At 42.8% G+C, this 23750-nt stretch overlaps 2 long non-coding RNA genes across 3 annotated transcripts in view; one reads left to right on the forward strand and one right to left on the reverse strand.

Annotated features, from left to right (window-relative positions):
* Positions 1 to 23750, reverse strand: part of LOC144588196 (uncharacterized) — a 383241-nt gene that overhangs the window by 114778 nt on the left and 244713 nt on the right. The gene's annotated exons all lie outside the window — the stretch shown is intronic.
* On the forward strand, positions 14874 to 17764 carry LOC140705419 (uncharacterized). The gene is made up of 4 exons (XR_012084801.2): positions 14874 to 15011; positions 16107 to 16128; positions 16997 to 17090; positions 17652 to 17764. It is a non-coding gene; the product is annotated as an uncharacterized LOC140705419 (long non-coding RNA).

The raw sequence follows: 23750 nt of genomic DNA on the forward strand, positions 1-23750 counted from the left end.
TCATTTGCATGTCATGTGTCTATTTGAAAGTGCTGCCATAATTTTTGATCTTTTACAGTCCCAGTTACTTCCGTTTCTCACTGTAAATTTGGCGTACACAATCTGCCTGTATTTGTGGATGCATGCATGCCCCGCCCTCCAAAGCAGCAGCACAAATTAGGACTTATTTCAAATAAAACCAACATCACCATGCTCTGCAATCCTGAAATGAAAAAGTACAAGTACTGTATGGGAAAATGTGTTGCACTTAATGACTGACAAACTGAAATGTCATGAAACAATATCAAGATGCATCACACAGTATTACAGTTTCAAATCTCAGAAATAATACCATCAGAGCTACCAAAAAACAACAATATTAGGAAGAGAATACATACCGCACCTACTGTATATTTAACAGATACCTAGGTTTTTTTGGTTAAAACTTGTATCTGCTATATAATATCAGTCAATGTTTTTATAATTTTGATTGACTGTATCTGGTATTTTTGAATAATATGTCATCAAGTCAATTCTGATTTATGGCAACCCTTTTCCAAGCTTTTCCAGGTAGAGAGTGCACAGCAATGATTTACTATTCCCTTCTTATAGACGGTGCAGCTTAACCAAGGGCACACATTCCAGCTCTTCTCTCTAGAGGTACAGTGGGGAATCAGTCTCCGAACCTCTGGCTCTGCAGCCACTGAGCTATAAAATTTCCAAATTCTTGGCCAATGCTTGGAAAAATCTAATTTTATGAAATAACTAGGGAAGAATCTTCCTATTTCTCAATGTCAGTAGAAATGTATATTAATCGATAATTCAAGCCAGGAATCTGAGCTACATGTTGTTCATATGTGAAACCCTCTAGGAATTTTGAAATCATATACCAGGTAAGGGCAGCTGCTAATGGCAGACAGATGTGAACTCTGGGCTGTACGAAGATGACTGCACTCGAGGTGAACAGCTGTCGTCTCCAGAATGTCAGCTTAAATGGAGCATGTGGGAAACAATTCAGAACAAAATGCTCAGGGTACGCTGAAGTCGCTTCTGGCTTCAATCTAGAGAGAAAAATATGCAATAATAGGCTGGCATGCATGCAGATCCTCTTGAGCCTATATAGTGATCAGACACAGTTGGTAGAATTTCCCTGATTTCATGTTTAGACATCTGGGTCTAGGGGTCTGCCCAGAGATTCACACCTGGATATCTTCCATCCCCTCTCTGCCACCCTCTCTCCCATACATAGCATGGCACAGATAGTTTTATCTTCAGAACTGAACAAGTTACTGTTTTGAACGATGACTCCTGCAATCCCCAAGACATGCTGGCGGATGGATTCCGAGGGCTGTAGTCATGATTCACTCAGTACATGTTTGGCCTGGTCACCTTTCAAATGTGAGGTGCTGTTTCCAAACAGGCTTCAGCCTAGCATCCCATTTCCTAAGACATGATGAGGCCTAAATAAACAGAAGGTTGCGCTGAGCTTCTTGACATTTGAAGTGCTGTTGAAGTATTTTGACACAAATTCCGCTTACCGGGGAAAAAAGAGCGGGGAAGCCTCAGATGCCAAAATGGGTCACATAGGCTGGTTCTGATGCAGCCTCGTTTTAATCTAAAATGCTTCTTGATTCAACATATGACCTTGAGGACTACTGTGGGCATGACACTTGCCTGCTTCTGGTTTCAAGGGCAGTTAACTCTTTCGGGTCTCGTCCCAGACTGGTGTGTGTGTGTGTGTGTGTGTGTGTGTGTGTGTGTGTGTCTGTGTGTGTGTGTGTGTGTCTGTGTTTGTCCGTGTCTGTGTGTGAGAGAGAGACAGAGAGAGACAGAGAGAGACAGAGAGTATCTGGGTCTCTGTGTGTAAGCACTGTAAACTAAGCACTCCAGGGGTGGGGAAGACAATGTTTTGATATGTCCACAGGGGTTTGCTATGAGAGGGATATGATGATGAAATCGAACATTCGTCAGCAGCTCTTTCAGGATGTAGCCATCTGGAATTAAACATACACACACATACACAATTCGGGATATGTGGCACGTAGGCACCAGCAGCCTTCCACACATGCGCATACATACACGCAAGCACATACACACTTTTACAAAGCTGTATTTATATAAACTTTATCAGGAAGTCATCTGGTCAGAGTTTCCAGACAGCTGCATTTCATTCTTCTCTGATCACTGTCTGAATTTCACTGTCGAGTTGGTTATTCCCACAGACTCAGGGAACTTTTCTCCCAGTTCTCTCTTAATTTAACTGACAATTTACATATGTGGTGGAGGCCCTCTTTTCTAGGTGGAAACAGCAGTTGAGCATCTAGGATGTTGCTCTCCAGTTTAGTCTATTAAGACACAAGCTCAACAAAATGAACAGGTGATTATTATTATAAACTCCACAGGGTGTCTAAATTTTGCAACAGACCTTTGAGGCAGTTTTTCAGTTTACTCAAGACTATCTAATGAGCTTTAAAGCAAGGACTTGTACCCTGATTGTTAATTTCCAAACTCCCACCACAGAACTTACTTTTTGCTCAGCTGGCAGCCATGGGTTGCCTAAACCCACAAAAACACCCCAGGAGGCTGGAACCTCCAAAATTAACATCCACAGCCAGAAAGGGTTAAATACTCTCTTTCTTCAACCCATACCAATGACCTAATTACGGTAAATCTGGAAGCCCATGCAAATGCATTAAAGTAAGAACAACGGATGGAAATGGAGGAGACGTGGAACCTTGAACCCACTAGAACTGGAAACATAATTGCAGAGGTTCTCTGATTCTTGTGAGTCGTCACTAGCTGCCAGACACACTCCTTGACAAACCCCCTTCAGAATTGTCATTGCTGTTGATGCAAATATGTGTAAATATACACTCTTGTGCCAGAAAACAAAAGACGTAAAGAGAAATTGCACTAAATTGCAGAACAGATTATTTCTGACAGGCAAAACGCTCAGAGCAGAATCACATATAATCACAAGTAATCGTCTGAGGTCAAACTACTGACCACATCATGTGAAAACCAGAGAGAGCAAACATCTGATGGCAGAATGCATTTGGCCTTCTAGGCTCATTGGGATTTGCTCTGAATTTGGACCGTATAGTTTTTTTCCCCATGGGAATGCTGCACCAAGGTGCCGGTAGGGAGGGAGGACAGGAGCAGCAACAGAGATGTTGTCTGAATTTGGTTATAGTAAACACTGTCCATTTAGGCAGGCGGACTTTTGTTGATATTTGGCATCCAAGTCCTTCACAAGCAAAGGGTTTGGATGCTATAGCCGGGAAGGAAGGCTTCACAGCCATTCATTGTTTATGTCAGTAACTTCCTAACATGATTGCATCTTTAGCAAAGACATATCTTGTGGGACACCAGGCTCCTCTGCCAGCACATACACAAAAGGACACTCAAAGAGCACAGAAGATTCTTTTTGGCATCTTACTCCAAAGAGAAGAAGCAATCCCTTCCTCTTGACATGGAAAATAATGTGAGAGAATATGATGATACCATTGTCTCACGTGCTCCTTGGAAGGTACTATAGGGTGTTTTCTAGATGGATTCTTAATTGTTCAGTGGGCCTGCCTCATTCGTGGAATGTTTTGGAGAGGGGAGTCCAGGGCTTTCTTCCATTCGTTGACATCCTTTAATTTCCTACTGCTTTGTCTTACTTTTTCCAGACCACAGAAAATCCATTAAGGAAGGGCATAGCTGTTTGGTGTCTTTTGATTGACAGCACGAGGGACCCTTTTTCGGGAGGCACCTTCTATCCCCACAGCCAGCCTCCTGACTTCTTGCACTCTTCCTCCTCAGCATCTGAAGCACTCAGCTGAGGACTGAGTCAGCCGGAATGCAGAGTTTATCCTCTGCAAACAGGTGCAGAAAGGGTGTGTCAGTGCAAGGGGTCACATCCAGCTCAGATTACAGGCCGAACATTGACATGTTATACCCATTTAAATGTGGAGGGATTCTTTTCCACTACTTGGGGTTATTTTAGATTTACAGTAACAGTTATTGCAAAGACCCAATAATAGAAGGTTTGCCTGGTAACTAGAAACTAGGGCTGTGCACTGGATTTGACCAAAGCCCAAATTACTCACTAAATGGACTTGATTCAGAGCAATTTGCAAGATGAAAATGGAATGGCTAGATTGGCTTCAGGGGAAAAAGAATTTGCAAATAGTTTAGAGATTCGGCATAAATTGCTGCAGCGTTTTGTTTTTATCCTTTTTGGGGGGAGGGGAAGCAAACTTTAAGCTTGTTGTTGTTGTTTAATTATTTAGTTGTGTCCAATTCTTCATGATCCCATGGACCAGAGCATGCCAGGTCTTCCTGTCTTCCACTGCCTCCCAGAGTTGGGTCAAATTCATGTTGGTTGCTTCGATGACACTGTCCAATCATCTCGTCCTCTGTTGTCCCCTTCTCCTCTTGCCCTCACACTTTCCCAACATAAGGGGCTTTTCCAGGGAGTCGTAGTCAATGAAGCAGAAGCACAGTGGTGCCTCGACTTACGACCATAAACTGTTCCAGAAAATGAACATAACTCAAAATGATAGTAAGTCGAAGCACCATTTCCTATAGGAAAGCACTGAAATGCAATTAATCCATTCTGGCCGAAGGAAAAAAAATCAACCCCCCTCCTAATCACTGCAAGACTCATTGGAAACACGATTAATCCCCTCTGGCCGAAGGGGGGGAAGCAATCAAGTGTGCACGACCCATTGGAAATGCACAGAAAACAAAGGGGACAGGTAGGAAATGCAAAGAAAACAAAGGAAAAAGCAAGGGAAGTATGCAGGACCCATCGGAAATGGAAAAAAAACCCAAAATCAACCAACCCCCCCAAGACAGATTGGAAATGGGGGAAAAATCCCAAAAAAGAAATAACCCCCCCCCCAAGACCCATTGGAAATGGGAACAATCCCCTAAAATGCAACCAATTTCCCCAAGACCCATTGGAAATGGGGGGAATCAAAAAACATACAAACCTCCCAAGACCCAAAATGGGAAAAAAAACACTTCAAAAAGCAACAACCCCCCCAAGCCGCATCGGAAATGGGGAAAAAAACAAAAACCAAATAAACCCCCAAGACCCATCACAGCACAGAAACATAAGCCCCCCAGCTCAAAACCACGCTGCAAAACCACCCAGAACAGTTTTCAAAAGCAGAAAACAGCACATTACCTTACAAGGCAGCCTGAAGCGTCCCTGCAAACATACACACACACATTCAATTAGAGGCAGAAGCGAGGCAGTCCCAAGCCTCCTCTGACACACACTCTCTAATTGCTGGGGAGAAAGAGCTACAAAGAAGCAGCCTCATCACCACCTACAGTTAGAAATTTGAATTTCCCACCTTTTTCCCCCTGCCTTTTTCTGTTTGTAAGTGGAAGCTCTGGTCACAAGTAGAAGCAAAATTTTGCAGCCAGAGCTTGTCATAACTTGAAATGGTTGTAAGTAGGAACATTCATAAGTCGAGGCATCACTGTAGGTGTTTTTCTGGAACTCTCTGGCTTTCTCCATAATCCAGTGCATATTAGCAATTTGGTTTCTAGTTCCTCTACCCCTTCGAAATCCAGCTTGTACTTCTGGGAGTTCTCGGTCCACATACTGCTGAAGCCTACCTTGTAGGTTTTGAGCATAACCTTGTTAGCATGTGAAATGAGTACAATTGTACGGTAGTTGGAGCATTCTTTGGCACTGCCCTTCTTTGGGATTGGGTTGTAGATTGATCTTTTCCAGTCCTCTGGCCATTGCTGAGTTTTCTAAACTTGCTGGCATATTGAATGTAGCACCTTAACAGCGTTATCTTTTAAGATTTTAAATAGTTCCACTGGAATGCCATCACCTCCACTGGCCTTGTTGTTAGCCATGCTTTCTAAGGCCCACTTCACTTCACTCTCCAGGATGTCTGGCTCAACGTCTGCAACCACACTATCTGGGTTGTCCGGGACATCCAGATCTTTCTGGTATAGTTCCTCTGTGTATTCTTGCCACCACTTCTTGATGTCTTGTGCTTCTGTTAGGTCCCTCCCAGTTTTGTTCTTTATCATGTCCATCTTTGCACAAAATATTCCTTTAATATCTCCAATTTTCTTGAACAGATTTCTGATTTTTCCCTTTCTATTATTTTCCTCTATTTCTTTGCACTGTTACTTTAAGAAGGCCCTCTTGTCTCTCCTTGGTATTCTTTGGAAGTCTGCGTTCAATTTTCTGTAACTTTCTCTATCTCCCTTGTATTTTCTTTCCCTTCTCTTCTTTGCTATTTGTAAAGCCTCGGTCAATTTCAGCTTCTTCAGCATGGGTGGTTGGTCCATAAACTTGGATTACTGTGATGTTGAAAGGTCTGCCTTGGATTCGTATTAAAATCATTCTATCATTTTTAAGATTGTATCCCAGTACAGCTTTTCCCACTCTTTTGTTGATTATGAGGGCTACTCCATTTCTTCTACGGTATTCTTGCCCACAATAGTAGATATGCAGTATTTTTCTTTGCAGCATCAGACTTCCCTTTCACTTCCGGGCATGTCCGCAGCTGAATGTCCTTTTGGCTTTGGCCCAACCAATTCATTAGCTCTGGGGCTACTAGTACTTGTCCTCCACTCTTCCTCAGTATCATGTTGGATGCCTTCCAATTTGAGAGGCTCATCTTGCAGCGTCATATCTTTTAGCCTGTTGTTTCTGTCCATGGAGTCTTTTTTTTTTGGCAAAGTTACTGGAATGACTTGCCAGTTCCTGCTCCTGGTGGATCGCGTTTAGTCAGAACTCTCCACTATGACCTGTCTGTCTTGGGTATCCCTGCATGGCATAGCCCATAGCTTCTCTGAATTACTCAAGCCCCTTCGCCACAACAAGGCAGCAATCCATGAAGGGGGAACTTTAAGCTACTTGACAGAAATTTTGTAGCTTTACTCTACTTTTTAAAGGCCTATTGTGCTCCAAATATCATGAGCATGGATAAAAAAAGGAGGGGGAACATTAAAGATTAACAGAGCTGTTCTTCTGGGAACTGCTAATAAGTATTAAGGCTATGGAGCCTGTACTTATACCCTGTTTCCCTGAAAATAAGACCTAACTGAAAATAAGCCCTGGTATGATTTTTCAAGATGCTCATAATATAAGCCCCAATAAGCCCCAGTTAAGTGAAACCCGACCCTCCACCATTGTGCAGCAATCGGAAGATGATATACTGTATTTGAATAAATGTAGATTTTTGTAGGTGAAAAAAATAAGACATCCCCTGTAAATGAGCCCTAACCTGTTTTTTGTAGCAAAGATTAATATAAGACCCTGTCTTATTTTCAGGGAAACATGGTATGTGTTGAAAATGTAAAGGGAATGGAAAGAGAAACTTTTACTGCACTGGCAACTGCAGAAAAAGAAATGGAGATGGTTAGGTATCAACAATTTCGAAATAGGATAGCATGGCTAGGTCTCAGTTTTGAAATTCCTTTCCACTGCACTGGACTAGACAGCCATTCATATGCCACAAACAGAGAAAGGACCCTGTGGTGAAATGAAACACGTGATTCTGTTTTATGCCAATCAGAATTCATGATATTCAAACCATAACTGGTGACTTCTCTTCTTCAATATATAGAGTTGAGCCCAGTTCACTGTTATAATCATAGGGGATGTCCAGATGGGGGTGTGTTGGAGGGGACTGGTCTGTGGTTTAAAGTATAGATGGGAGTATTTGTATACGAATATCCCCGCACAGGTGGTGATAACGAGGGTCCAGCCCTGTGGAGCCGGACGGTCCACTCACCAATCTACCACTGCTGCTGCGGATGCTGTGATTCTTCCAATGGCTTCGCAGATCGTGATCCGCTAGCCACTCCTGGCAGGAGGCAAGAGGACAAGCCTCACTGCAAGGTTGGTTTGCAGATCACGATCTGCAGAGCCATTGGAAGAATCGCAGTGTCTGTGGCAGTGGCAGATACCGGTGCCTCATGGGGCTGGACCCTCGTTATTGCCACCTGTGCAGGGATATCCGTATACAAATATGAATACCCTCATCTCTAGTTCAAAGGTTCTTATCATTGCTACAATCTAGTTTATCTCTCACTTCAGTGATCCCTCCATTCACACTGATCAACGTTTTTTCTCCCATGAGAAGGGACCAGACATGTCTTTAGATCACTCCAATATATCTCCATTTCAATTAATGACACTCCCCTTCCTGTCCTCTTCCTCACCTTTTTCTGCAGTCATGATTTAGTGGGCCATGGTGACTTTTTTGTTGTTATTAAATAAAGTAGATGACATAGTGAAACATCAGTGCATCTACCTAGCATAGTACAGTGGTGCCTCGCTTAACGAGCGCACCGTACAACGACGAAATCGCATAGCGATCCCTTTTTTGGGATCGCTAATGCGATCGCTCAACGAGCTTTAGATAGGGAGAAATTCGCTTTGCGAAGATCGGTAAGCGTTTCGCTTACCGATCTTCGCAAAACGAAGCTCCGACGATCAGCTGTTCGGCGGACAAAATGGCCGCCGGAAGCCCCAAAATGGCCACGCGCAGCGTTTTCGCGCCCTCCCCTCGCTTAACGAGGGCGCGAAAATGGCTGCCGGCCATAGGAAACTTTGCTGAATGGTGAGTAAAGGAGCCTTTTGGAACGCATTAAACGATGTTTAATGCGTTCCAATGGCTTTCCCTGTCCCGTTCAGCGATGTTTCGCTATAGTGAAGGTTAATCCGGAACGGATTAACCTCACTATGCGAGGCACCACTGTACACATGATGCCAATGTAAGTTGTTTATCATTCTCAATACAAAGGAGAGAAGGGTTTTTTTCTTTCTTTCCAGGTGAGTGAGATAGAGAGGATGTAATTCATCAAGAATATGTGTCTGGGAAAAGAGAGGCTGGCAAAACTCACCCTTCTCCAGCAGGTGACAACCAGACCAATATTGGAGAGCTATGCCAGCAAAAACTCGAAATGCATTGGAAAATCATCTTTAGAGATAGGATCTGATCCCACTGCTGAAATAAACCAGGAGAGGAATTGGTTGTTGTGGGTTTTTCGGGCTCTTTGGCTGTGTTTTGAAGGTTGTTCTTCGTAACGTTTTGCCAGTCTCTGTGGCCGGCATCTTCAGAGGACAGCACTCTGTGCTCTGGTGTATTTTGCTCGGGAGTGGAGTATTTATGGCTGTGAGATAGGCTTTTGTTCTATTCATGGGATGGGTGATTAGTGTGTCTTGTTGTGGGTGTATTGTTGTGATAAGGAGGAGAGATTATCTGTCACTGTGATTGATGGATGTCATTAGCTGGTCTTTTGTGTGCAGTGATCCCTGGTCCTTGTGGCTGGGTAGAGGTCGTTGACCTTTTGCATGCTGTAAACCAGGAGAGGGGTTGTTTTCCCCCTCAAAAAACAAACAAACAAATGGGGGGAGGGCTAAAGTCCCATGGACACTAGCCTGAACAAGTAGGCAGGTGAGCGAGTGAGTTGCGGGGTGGTGGTGGTGGTGGACAGCAATAAAGGCAGAGGCTGGCAGCTGATCTAGGATGCAGCCCAGCTGATCCAGGCTCCTCCTCTTCTCCACTCCTGTTTCTCCTCTGTTTCCAGTATGAGGCAATTTACTCCAACAGAGAGGTTTGCATACACCAAACAGATTGAAATAATTTGGTTTGGCATGTGATTTAAAATAAATGACCCTCTGGTGGAGGAGAATTTTGCCTTGCCTTCCAGCTGAAAAACACGCTTCGCAGGCAAAGAAATCCATGCTTCTATTTGCTACTGCAACAAAACACCTGTTTAATAAAAATGAACTATAACATTAATTGGGTTTGATCCTGGGGCTAACCCACTTTCTGCACCTGTTTGCAGGGGATATGCTCTCCACTCCTGCACATTTAGTCCCTAGCTCAGTGCTTCAGATTCTGTATAGAGGACTAATAAATTACCCAATAAAGTGAATGTAAGAAGGAATTCACCAGGCAACACATCTGATTCTCTACTGTAGCTGCAGCTAAACAATCCATGCTTATCCAAGCAAGATCATACCCTAAATCACTTTTTCTTCAATTAACTCTCAGAAAACATATTAATCCTCTGTTTTGTGTCCAAAAGAAGAAGAAAAAAATGGAGTTTGCCATTCTCTAGTTCAGGAATGGTCAGCTTCGGTGAGTCTGGTGGCCAGTTTTCCACTCACAGGACCCTCTAGGGGCAGCACAGACCGCAAAATGAAACTGAAAGGAACTAGAAAAAACGGTGCTTGTGTTTGTTCAAAAGGTTCTGTGACCTATTTAAAAGGTAATTCACCACACCTGGAGCAGCATCTCCTTTCTTTCTGATAGAAAAGGATGAGGCCAGGATATAGCCTGAGACCGCAGATACACGTTTGCTCGTTCTTGCTCTTCATTTTCTTACTGTTTCCTAGCATCTCTCCACCATAGTCTCTTCCCCCCCGCCCCTTCTCCTACTGTCACTGTCCTGCTGCTGACTATCTCCTCGCTACCTCCACCCTGCACTGATTTTGGTAGGGGGGTTGCATGTGATTGAGCCACAGATTTGCTATATGGTGGGTAGTGCTTTTGCATGGCAACAAGCAACACATTCGGGGGGGGGGGGGAGAATCTAAGATGGTGGCCACATTCTGCAAATGGAAACAGAAAACCTCCCATGCAGAAAAAGTAGCTTGCCTCTCAGTTGGGTTACTGGTGACAGCTGCAGAAAGCAGATGATGGTGGTGATAGAATTGGATGGGAGGAGGAGGACATACAGTACAGTATTGGTACTGTGTGGGTGTAGAGCCTTGCTCCACAGTACCCACACCTTATATATCAGAAAAACATGTACTAGCCTTGCCTTTACACATGTCCATTTTGTACACTAGGTACAAAACCAAGCCCCCCTCAAGCAAATATTCTGTGCATATAGACCACCATGATTTATAGGAATATGGAAGCATCCAGTTCAGTAGGAACAGGTATCTCATTTTTCTGCTAAGTGAAGAACAAACAACTTCACGCAGGTGATCAGCTGCATCTTTCTCAGCTGGGCAATTCTAGGCCAGTATCTATAGAGCTTCCGCTACGCAGAACTTCCTACTGATAGAGTAAATGCAAGGTGATGCCCTTTATTGAAGCAAGTGTTGTTGTTTTGTGCAAGTAACGACTCCCGCAGTTCTACCCACTCATTAAGAAAGCATGTGGAGCCCACAGGTGTTATCAGGAGCATGCTAGCCCCAGGGTGCTCTGTACTTACACTGAACATGGAAATGTGACAGTCTGAAACAGGGAAGCGACTCTACCCTGGTAGTCATTCCACATGCGCCAGGACCTGCCCCACCCCCTAAGCTTCTGAAGTTCTGGGTCACATGGAGAGCCCACCCGGACAGAGCAGCCTTCCTCTGTCCAGTCACATTTCTCACATTTCTGTTTTTGTTGTTTTGATGGAAGGGGCAAGGTTTCTCTTTTCCACTGAATATGTGTGGACTTCCTATGCTATCTCAACAACTCAATAAGCCTCATGAGGAAAACCCATCCTCTGCACACAGAAGAATAGCACTTCCACAAGTGTCACAGTCTTATCTAACAACACCGGTAGAAGTTTCTGGGCAGCAAAAGCATAATAGGATACTAGCCTTTTTTGTCTAGGAGCTCATATCTATGAAAGGTTTAAGATACCCCTAGATAATTCCGGCCGACTTTTCCTATATTTTCACATATCCCTTGATGCAAGAATCGTAACTTTGTATAACATTTCGAGTATATACCACATATATGCAGGGTCATTATGTTATTGAATAAGTTATTTTTAGTAGCATAGTACCTTGTGAGTGACAATAATGATAGCAGTGATCAAGGAAGACAATTTTTTAAAAAGAATATAAGACATGGAGCTCTGGTGCTGCTTTTCCACACAGCATCTGAGTCTTTATTTTCCTTGCATATACTGTATTCACAGAGTGCTTCTGAACTGCAGGCCCCTTGTGAGGTGTCTTGCTGAACACACAAAAAAAGACCTTTTACTGGAAAGCTCCCTCTTTCCAGTCACATTTGTTATGCTTCTCCTTTCTGACACTTTCAGGAACAGTTTGTGAACTCCAATTTGCATTCCATTTCTGATACTGTCAGGAACTGTTCTGGACATCCAATCTGCATGATTTGCATGATTACCGTGACAAGAAAAAGCGATCACTACTGGCAGAAGAAAAAAAAAAAGGAACCAGAACAGGCAGGGTAGCCCTGAGCCCTCTCTTTCCCATTAGTTGAAAATCAATAGTAAGTTACAGCTAGAGTACACCAATTGAATTGGTAGGGACTATGTGAGTCAACACCTATGTAAATTTCATTGATTCAATAGACCTACTCTACTTGTGTCTTACTACTGGATTTTTAACCATTGTGCCACCTGTTGTAACGTAATCAGCAAAGGAGAGAACTGGCTTAAATCCAAGAACTTTTCCTCAACTGGTTTGTGGGATGGACTATGTTACAGTAGTTTCCGTTTGCTAGGCTCTCGGGCCACAGCTTTAACGGTTTAATTATTGTCACAGTTATCCAGTGAGGTTTGCTTGTTTATTTAAAACTTGTATAACCCCCTTTTTGTTACTTTGTCTCAAAAGAGTATTCACCAAAATATATTAGAACATTATGAAAAATATTTTCTTAAAAAACATCAAGGAGGAAAAATTACAGCTGGACAATTAACAATTTGTAAACCAATTTACAGCCTCTTAGATAACAAAATGCTTTTTAAATGATGGTGACAACTGGCTATGATATACTTTATCAGTTTGGAAAGTGTTGTAGAGAAAAACTTTTGCCCCAGTTGTTCTGTAATCCACATAGGACAGAGGGGGTTGGGGCTTGTGTTTTGCATCTGTTGGATTTGTTGGGTGGGATTGGGGGATTTGACATGACTTTTTTTTTAACTTTTTTATTTTATCATAGGTTTATGGATAGGTCAATATTCTATACAAAAGACCCAACAACCACATAGCACCTGTCCTAGAATGAGTAATGTCAGAAAGAACAAAATGTCAAGTTTTTTTCACCAACAGCCATATGCTACGGTCCGTTCCTCCCCACCAGCCTTGCAGGAAATGCTGCAGATTGTTCCAAGAAAATGAAAATAAAGTAGGCCTATTGTCCCTCCAAATGTTCTGCAGAAGCTATGTGTGTGTTCCCACCTTGCACGTCAAATAACTTCCACCTCTCACTTAAAAAAAAATAGAGAGAGACATCCCCTGGGGGACATTTTCACTCTCTGTGTGGCATATCTTTTTTGGATTAGGTGTACAGTATTTAGGAGGATAAAGATTGAGCTGAGCGAAAGTTCTGACCTTTGAGCAACCTGCTCAGGAACAAGGGAGACACAATTTAACCATGTATGGTAAAAACACCAAGTTTATATGCAAGCAGCAAAATTAGAAAGGAATCTAATCAATACCCTCAAAGATAAATGCCACTTTAGTTAGTGTTAATCTAAAGTGTTGACAGAAACCTATTCATAGCCAAATGATGGCTCTTAAGAGCAGCCCCACTCCTGGGTGGGGAAAGGTGTCAGAGAGCCAAGCCAATACAGTATATACAGTAGTTTGTGTTTTATCTTTCTCCCTTGCCTTTCACTTCCACTCTTCTAGTCCACTGGGAAGGTTACCACTGAAAGCATTAAGAACAACAACAACAACAAAAAACACAGTGATCTCACTCGCTCCTTTTGGCATCAAAGCTTTTACTGGAATCCATTGATTCTGGTATGACTGTGAAAAGTCATGCATTTTGCAAATGACTTTAAAAACAACAACACATATTCCCCCATCGGTTAAGTTACTAGAAAACTTTCATAACCGGCCAACATTCACGTTCAAGTTGTTAACAGGAAAGCCTTACCAAAAGTGACCATTACAAAGTGATTTCACTTTCAAGGTTCTTTTAATGGTTGTTCTGGAGGGAATGAGAACATTCAACAAGATGTGAAGGCACTTTGTTGCTTAAATGTTTACTTCCTGCTTTGAAGCAAAGAGAACAAACAAATGAGTGTTGTTAGGAGCTCTGCCAGGTGAAATAAAGGTTCCATTGCAAGATCATGGGAATACTGACAAGGCTACAAAATTGAATACTGTACTGTATTCTCTCCCCGCTCCCCCACCCGCTAGAAAGAGGGTATCTTCAGCTAATTGAAATGAATATGGGTTGTTTGTGAGCACATCTGGGAAACTAAGGAATGAGGGAACATCCATGGTGAATGTATGAGGTTTCCTTCCTGGCTTCTGTGAGGTGTTCTCAGGATTTCTTCAAAGTTATTCCCTAGCAATTTTTTTCACCACAGAGGAACACTCCACACAATCATCAGATAGTGGAGAAAGGACTGTGAGCAACTGCCTTGTGATGGTCAGCAGAGGGTTTCCATGCCAGTTGCAACTATTGCTAGGAGACAAAGCCATTGTGGAGTCTCAGTTTCATTGCCATCTTGATGGCCTTATGATGATTTTTCAGGGACAGAAGAACAGAACTGTACTGTGGGAAAGAACCCCAAGAGTCTTGTGGTCTAAATCCACTGCCAACACAGGAAATCCCAGCTGAATTGTCTCTGAAGCATCCATCTGTTTTAAAACAACAACAACAACAACAACAACAACAACAACAACAACAACAACAACAACAACAACAACAACAACAACAACACTCCAGAGAAGGAGAGTCTGCCTGATCAACTGGGGGCTAAAACTGGGGGTGGAAAATGAGTGTCTCTTCTCATCTCTGTCCTCTCAGTCACTGACTTTTCTGTGTTGAGCTGAGAGGTCTGAAAGAGGCTTCTTCTTGTGTTTGCCTGGCCGCAGGTCAAAGCCTCTGTGCAGTGAGTGGCAAAGTCTGCTTGTAACAGGCACCCCTTATCATGTGAAAATTTCTGCTGTGTTCAAGCCAATGAGAGTAACAGCCTCCTGCAGACTTCCTCGCTCAACATGAGAAGATCATCGACAGAGACATTGTGAGCAGAGCTTACATGTACGGCCTCTTCTCATTGCTACCGTTAGTTGTCATATGAACAGAATCAATGGTGGCGCACATTTATAGCTGCAAAAGGTGAGCCTGAAAAGAAAAGCAGAGATGGGAAAAGTTATTTGGAGGGATTACACATTCCAGAATGGGAGTTATTGTCCAAAAAGACATTTTCCCAACCTCTGGTCCAGGACTACTAGTTCCCTGCCTAAATGACAGGAAACAAAAGAGCTTCAAGCTGACATCAGAGCCTGAGAAGAGGGTGCACACATTAGTGGTGGGAGTTACCTGTCAAACTTGATTTGGGTAGAGCTGGACTGTAAGTGCCAGTTAATGACAAAACATTAATAGTTTACTCTAGGAAACTTGAAGTCATTCTGCTTTGTGAATCTTTTCACTTCTGTGCAGCTAGAGGAATTGAACCAGAAACTGAAACCTCTGCAACACCATCTGCCAGCTCAGACACAAAAAGTAGAAGTCCTGGAGCTGGACCAAAAAGGTCCAGGTTGGGCACAGATTGGGATCAGGCTGGAGTGCATCTCCCCATGTGTGTGATTGCCGGGATACAGATCGGACCAGATTGCTCTACTAACCATCCAAACTATGATATTTATTTTATTTTATTTATTATTAAATTTATACCCCACCCATCTAGACACATGTCTACTCTGGGCGGCTAACAATAAAAATAGAATAAAAACAGTATAATAAAATAAAAAGCAACAATAATAATATAGTTCAAGATGGGGAAAAAATAAAAAAAAAATTCTCAATGTGACCATATCCTATGTTAATGCTCTTGCAAAATCTACTCTGAGCCAGAGGAAATGGTGACTGCGCAGAGTTGGGAGGGATTCACAGGTTAGACTGGGGTGGGGTGGAATTAACTGCCACTGGCTTTTTAAACACACATTTTCTATTGAAATAATAACAATATTGAATGCAGTAACACTTGGTATCATTGGGAAGGGGCTTCACAACTGAAGGTGATTGTCCTCTTGCCACTAGTCTATAGCTAAAGTTCTAATTCTCACTTCTGGATTTTGAGGCAAATCCCACCTTGTTTTTCATCTTGCTTCCATTTTTCTCTCTCTCCTGAACCACCTTCATGTGGCAGGCGCAGAAATCTCTCCCACATTGCAGAGACCTCGCCTATTCATTTTTCTTTTTATTCTTCAGATTGTAACTACTGATCACAACTGTAAGTAAAGATATCTTTTTTTCCTACTTGAAATGCTCTTGAATAGTTCTTAACATATAAAGTGCTAGTCACTGTGCAAAAAGGAGTGATTGCTGAGACTTGAGCTATTTTCTCACATTTTCCTGCACCATGCTGTGTTTTTTTGTACCTCATGCTCTGCTTGCTAAAAGAGATAACCAAAATTTCCCAAACTTGTTCATCTTTGAAAACTAAGTTATTCTTTGTAGCGGAGTGATCTCACAATATATATTTTTTAAAATTTTCCTCCCTACATTCTTATGGGTTTCCATCGTCCACACTTCTGCCTAAGGCCCTGTAGCTGTCAAATAGCCAAGGCCATTTGACATCATCAAAGCTAACTGCTCCTTCTGTATCCCCCAATATCTTCATCCATGAAGAGAGATCGACCCAGATCGATACTTCACTGACCTTAATTTCCTCTGACTTTGCTTTCTGAAGTGCTGCCCACAGCTATGTGCCGCGCGCACTCTCTCTCTGTAATTTTATATGTATATATTTTATACTGTATATTTGAAACTCTAGATAACACTCATGCATCTGAAGAAGTAAGCTATAATCCACAAAAGTTTATGCTATTATATAGTTAGTCTTTTAGGTGCCACACGAATGTTTGTGCTTGTTTTCCCCCCAGATCAATAGTCATTTACATGACAAATTAAATGTTAGGCAAAGGGCAGGAAAAAAGCAGTGGAGTGCAAATGGCTAATACATGAGCATGCATGACCATCCTTGAGCAATGAGAACATCTGACCCCTGCTGAGCTGTCATTATGAGAAATTAAGGTGCTTCAGATTCCATATCTACAACAACCACTGGCTTTGTTCATGGGAACTTGTTTCTGTCCTAGGCACAGTGTCTCATCCCGCACCCTCATGGGGCAGAAGTTCAATACAGCATTTGATGTATTTGATCAAAGGGGAAGTTACACAAACTCACTACCGGTTAGTTAGTTACATAAGCTCCTCTTTGTTTTCAGTTTCTGGGAAAGGCCCTGGCATGGCTCTCTGATGGGTGGGATTGGGGAACTCTGTGCTTATGAACGCTCAGTTTTTGTGCGAGAGGTCGGCAGAAGAGTGCCTTCCTAGAAGGGAAGGGTTGGTCACTCCGTAACCTTCTTGGTGCCAGATAAGAGAACTATGTGTGGATAGCTAAGGAAGGAAGGAGGCAGCTGCTGAAAGAAAGGGGAAATTGCATTGTACACAGCCATCAAGAGAATGGGATTAATGGCTTCTTGAAAAGGTTATTCTGTATAACTGGAGAACAGAATCATAACAATCAGAGGGGGAGGGGAAGTATCAAAGAGATGGAAGGGGGGAAGTAAAGGGGCAGGATGAGAAAGGAGAGGAAAACAGAAGTAGTCGTAATTCCCATGTGAGTGCAGCATGTGGTAATGTTATCGTTAGGTAATGTTATCGTTAAATCAATCTGGTGCTAATTATCTGCCATGCATTTATCGAGAAGACTAAACACACTGTCAGGCACTGTGTTTTTGCACTGTCTAGGGATCACAAAAAAAGCATTTTCATCCATCACTCTGAAAAGATCTGACACACCTGCACCGTCTGACACACCTTTTGCGAGACGTCAGCAGATCCCATAGTCAGCAAGAGGGCACACGAAGATCACCATGCGCATGCCATGTGGATGATGACCAGGAAGGAGCAGAGGAATGCCCAACCCCACCTTTAGGGCTGTTTCGAACCAAGCAAACGTAGTTAATGATGATAACTTTACAAATAACAATAAAAGTTTCTCCAAAAGTGCATTATTGCTTATTTTGGAAGAAGAATGTTGGGGGGGGGGGAGGAGAATTAATCATGAATATGGTAGCACAGCCAGATTAATGATTGTGAGAAACTGGAAACTGAAGCATATGTTTCTATTTATTTATTTATTTATTTATTTATTTATTTATTTATTTATTTATTTATTTATTTATTTATTTATTTATTTATTTATTTATTTATTTATTTATTTATTTATTTATTTATACCCCGCCCCCCTAGACAGCGTCTACTTGGGGCGGCTTACAAAATCATAAAATATCGTAAAATAACAATAAAAACCGCACAATCAGATAAACAACATTCATAATCGGAAAACATCTGAACATTAATATAGCGTGATCAAGATGGGGAATAAAAGAACAGATAAGATAGAATTCAAGAATTGACATGAGAGAAAGCCTGCCTGAAGAGCCAAGTTTTTAAATGGCTCTTAAAAACACCCAGCCAGGGAGCCAGGCGGATCTTTGATGGAAGGCTATTCCATAGTCAGTGGGGCACTGCCAAGAAGGCCCGGTTGGTTTCTTGTTCTTTCCGGGCCTCTCTTGGCATTAGGCCCCTCAACTGACCCTCCTGGCTATACCGAGTAATTCGGGTACATCTGGGTGGGAGAAGGCGATCTGCCAAATACTGAGGTCCCAAAGCGTTTAGGGCTTTATACGTCATCATTAACACTTTGAAGTTGATGCGGAAGCGAATCGGCAGCCAGTATAGGGCAGCCAGAGTGGGAGAGATATGCTGGTGTTTTCTCACCCCACTCAGAAGTCTGGCTGCCGCATTCTGCACCATCTGAAGCTTCCGCATCAATCTCAAAGGTAGCCCCACGTAGAGTGCATTGCAGTGGTCTAATCACAAGATTCCAAATGTGTGGACGAGAGTAGTGAGGGACTCCCCATCAAGGTAGGTCTCAGCTGGGTGATGCGCCACAGATGAAGATAGGTGGAGCGGGCCACGGACACCATCTGCGTTTCCATGGTAAACGCTGGGTCCAGATGTATTCCCAAGCTGTGGACCTCACTCCATGTGGTGAGAGACACCCCCCAAAAGAGAGGGAGTCTCCCAAACCGCCAATGGGGGGCCACCCACCCTCAAGACCTCCATCTTGTCCGGGTTCAGCCTCAACCCATTCAGCTGCATCCATTGCAGTACGGTCTCCAGGCAGCGCTGAAGGGACAGAACGGCATCCACTGAAGTAGGTGAAAAGGAGATGTAAAGCTGGGTGTCATCAGCATACTGATGGCACGAAGCCCCACACCCCCTGATGACCCCCACCCAGCGGCCTCATATAGATATTAAACAGCATTGGGGAGATAATCGACCCCTGTGGAACCTCACAATTGAGACTCCACGGGGCCGATACACTCTCCCCAAGCTGTACTCTCTGGGGATGGTCCTCCAAGAAGGAACAGAGTCAGGCAAGCACCAGGCCACCGACTTCCAGCTCAGAATCTACCTTCTATTAGCTGAATGGTATAATGGAGTCTACAAAATAGCAGTTAATTATAAGCTGAGAAGGGATATAAAATTTTTAAAAGGGATTCTTAAAAGAGAATAGGTTTGTGAAATGTGGCAAGATTTTTTGAACTTTGTATTATTGAAACGTAAAACCCATCTACCCAAGCAAGAGACAATGTTATTTTGAAAGGGTTGTGGGATGCCATTACCAAAACTTTGGAGGAAATATATCACTACTGGTCCACGTGATAGGTGCACTAATTTTATATATTTTTAAAAGGTATTAGGTATTTTTTTCTTTTTTACTTCTTTGTTAGTCTTTTCCTATGTTGTGCTTCTATATTGTAATACTGTAAGGGGAGGGGATGTCTGTGTGTTTGTATTTATGTGGGTGTGTATAATTCCTTTTGATATTTTTTTCACAGACACAAAGAATTCAAATTCTATAGTCTCCTCAGTTAGCTTTAGCACTCTGAGAAGTTTCTTAACATGAGGGCAGATAAACCAAGAACAGCTGGAAGGGCTGCTGTCTACTTGCCTGCCTGCCTGATTCAGAGCTATGGTCTGCCAACATGTGCACTAAATACATTTAATGAAGAATTCTTTATAAAATATATCAGTCCTCTAAGAATTACCTGACGTTAAATGATCCTTTTCTCCATCCACTACCTTTGTTTCATGCAAACTGTTCAGGCACTAATGAATCCTACTTATCAATGCACTCAGAAAGAAGCCCCTAGCCTCATCCCACTGCAATCACTTTCCACACAGTTACTGCAATGAGTCCAAACAGGAGAGGCTTCTTGCTCCTGCACAGATGCAAAGACACCTCATGCAAGCAAGAATCTTTCTTTCCTTGGGCTTCTTGCTCACCAGGAAGACTCTCCAAGTGAGCAAGAAGCCTTCTCTTCAGACCTGTTGCTGAATGTGTGGAGAACAGTAACAGAGGGAGGTGGTGCCAGACACTCCTCTCTGTTGACAGACTGGAACTTTCTAATACCTGAATAGGTCTTGCATGTCTCTAGTACATTTAAAAAGCTCAGTTTCAGTCTGGATTCAGTCCTGGCAAACACCTTGATCCTACCAGTGGGGCACCTACAGCAGGAGGCAATAGGGATGAAAATCTGTTCCTTCTCTTGGATGTCCCAGCAACTTCCCAGAACATTGACCCTAGTATTCTTGTGGGCTGCCTAGCCAGGAGAGGGCCAAGAGGCACCATTTTAAGACTCTTTCTACTCTTCTAAGCTGGCTGTTTCCACAAAGTGTTGCCAGAAAATTATTATTCAACACATAGCGTCAGGTCTAGAAGGGTGTCACAACGGTCTGTTTTCTTTCCCATCTTTGTTAAAATCTACTGGTGAAAACAGAAACCTCCCCCCCCCCCCATATTGCAAGGCTTTCAAAGATTTCCCCAGGTTGAAAGGGATCCCCAAGAATCCTCAGAACCTGGGTGAGAGGAATAGGGAACTTTAGATTAAAGATTAACATCTGTGGTTGATGACGTTTTCCACCTGACAACTATGGAGTTGCACATTGGATTTCAGCCACTATTCCCATAATTACTACCAAGGTTCCCTCTAAGCTGGGCACACGCACAACTCCAATTCCCTCCACGCAGCTGCGTGAGGTATGGGTCACGACGGAACCCAGCACATGGGGGGGGCGAAGCTGTGTGAGAGAGAAGTGGCGGGGCTGAAAATTAGAGGGTACGTTGATTACTACAGTGCTCTCTTCTTGTAGCTTGAACACATCGTTGTGAAATGTAAGGGCCCATTTCAATTCATCCCCAGATAAAAATTCTGCAGGGCAGCAGAAGCAAAATATTGTAAAATCTTCCACCTTTAAAATATGGATAAATGTGTTGTGCTGCTCATGCTTAACTTCTGGCTAAGGTTAGACAACTGCACTGAAGGATCTTGAAGGTGATTATGATCAAGCACCACTGTTACTACTGGAGTTCTCACTTGAGCTTTCTGTCTTGTTTTCTGTTGGATTTTTTTCCTCCATTCTGCCTTTAGTAGGTTTGATTCAGAGGGACCTTTCTGGGCTGGGATAACTGTCAATCTATCCAGCACTAACCAATCATTCCTTTCCCTGCCTCTGAATTAAAAAAGAACTCTGCCTTTCTGCTTTAGAGCTTCTTCTGTTAAAGTTTGGTGTTGAAAGCAGTCATGTTTGTCAGTTGCTGTAAGTAAATTCAGCATCTTAATTCTTTCTACTATTAATGCCTCAGAGTGAGTCAGTGAGACTATAATAGTAAAGGTAAAGGTTCCCCTTGACAATTTTTGTCCAGTCGTGTTCGACTCTAGGGGGCGGTGCTCATCCCCGTTTCCAAGCCATAGAGCCAGCGTTTTGTCCGAAGACAATCTTCCGTGGTCACATGGCCAGTGCGACTTAGACACGGAACGCTGTTACCTTCCCACCAAGGTGGTCCCTATTTATCTACTTGCATTTGCATGCTTTCGAACCGCTAGGTTGGCGGGAGCTGGGACAAGCGACGGCCGCTCACTCCGTCGTGTGGATTCGATCTTACGACTGCTTGGTCTTCTGATCCTGCAGCACAGCCTTCTGCGGTTTAGCCCACAGTGCCACCACGTCCCTTCTGCTATAATAAGTGCCAATTAATGAGAAGGTGATGGGGAATACTGGTGACTGGGGAACTTGAAGCTATTATATTCTGAGAATCCCTGCACATGCTTGCACAGCTAAAGGAAATTAACCAAAATTTCAAAACTTTGCAACAGTTTTCAGGGCAGTTAGCAAGGCAGAGAACTCTAGGATGTCAAATTTAGAAGATGCAGTGATTGCCTGGCCTGTCTTCCTCCCCATCAGAAGGAATGCTAAAGGCAGGCAGCCATGCAGCCCAAGCTCGCCTGTCTGCAATGGGAAGCAAAATGGACGAGGATCCACAGCGGACACTGTGGCTCAGTCCTCTAAATTTGGTCCCTTGTTGTATTGCCATGCTGATGGCTCTGGAAACAGGTCAGAAGACATGAATACTGCAGCAGTAACTGTGACTTGATTACATCATCTTCAAGGCTAGGTGATCAAGAAGCAGGACGGCTGCTTCTTTTTCTTCTGTTGATGCACACTATTAGAGCTTTCATTTTCTTTCTTTTTCCAGCACCTGAGGGGTTGCAGTGGGGATGGCCGAGCATGGCTCAGTGAAGGGACACTGCGTGGCACCTTAGTTCCTGCTGCAGATTGGCAAACTTGAGCTACCATGTTTCCCCGAAAATAAGACAGGGTCTTATATTAATTTTGCTCCAAAAACGCATTAGGGCTTATTTTCAGGGGATGTTTTAATTTTTTTCATGTACAACCATCTACATTTATTCAAATACAGTCATGTCATCTTCTGGTTGCTGCACAATGGTAGAAAGCAGGGTTTCACTTAACTGGGGCTTTTTTTGGGTGTAGGGCTTATATTACGAGCATCTAAAATCATACTAGGGCTTATTTTCAGGTTAGGTCTTATTTTCAAGGAAACAGGGTAAATGGCTGCCTTCCTTGAGTTTATCACGTACAAGGACGATCAGCAGAGGACAATCTATTCTTCACTTTACCCCCACCATAAAAAGTTCAAATTATATATACATACTATATATATAATATTTCTTAACGCTTGCTAGGAGGACAGAAAAATTGGGCTTTAGTTTTGGCAATGGATTACCAGTGGTCACGTCTCTGTTTTCACTGGACTGGTCGGCTGAGCTGTTCAGCAGAGTTTGCTAAGTTTAGAGGGCAACAGCTGAGGATGAACATTACAGGAGACACATTGTTATGTGAGCCTTTGGCCTAACGTGTTTGTTTTTTAAACCAAAAGCTGTGTTTGCAGACTTATAATTTAAACAGAGGACTGCTGCAGAAGGAGCGGCGGGTTAACTCCTTCTCAGCCAGAAATGTTAGGGTAAAAAACGCCACAGTACAAATCCTGGTCCCACCCTGAGGAAAAACATGGAGCTCAGGTTACTTTTGATTAAGAACATCAAGCAAGGTGGTGTTCTCTGTCTTCCTCTTGGCAATATCAAGCAGCAGCAGCAAACAAACAAACAAACATTCTAGCCAAACAGTTCTGCTGATGGGGCTTTGCCACTGCAATTCCCTGTGTAGTGATTCTGCCTGTTCTGCCCATCTGTAGGTATATATATTTGTAAATAATAACCACAACAGCCTTGTGTGCAGGGTGGATTTGATTTAAATCAAATCAATTTAAATCACAATTTATTTATTTATTTTTTTAAAAAATCAGATTTGTTGATTATTTAAATTTTTAAAACCATTAAAAATTAAAATATGATCTAAATCATATTTTTTTAAAAAAATCATTGACTTTTATACACCCTGCTTTCATGATAGATT

Source organism: Pogona vitticeps, chromosome 3 (assembly GCF_051106095.1).
Source record: "Pogona vitticeps strain Pit_001003342236 chromosome 3, PviZW2.1, whole genome shotgun sequence".
NCBI lineage: Eukaryota > Metazoa > Chordata > Lepidosauria > Squamata > Agamidae > Pogona > Pogona vitticeps.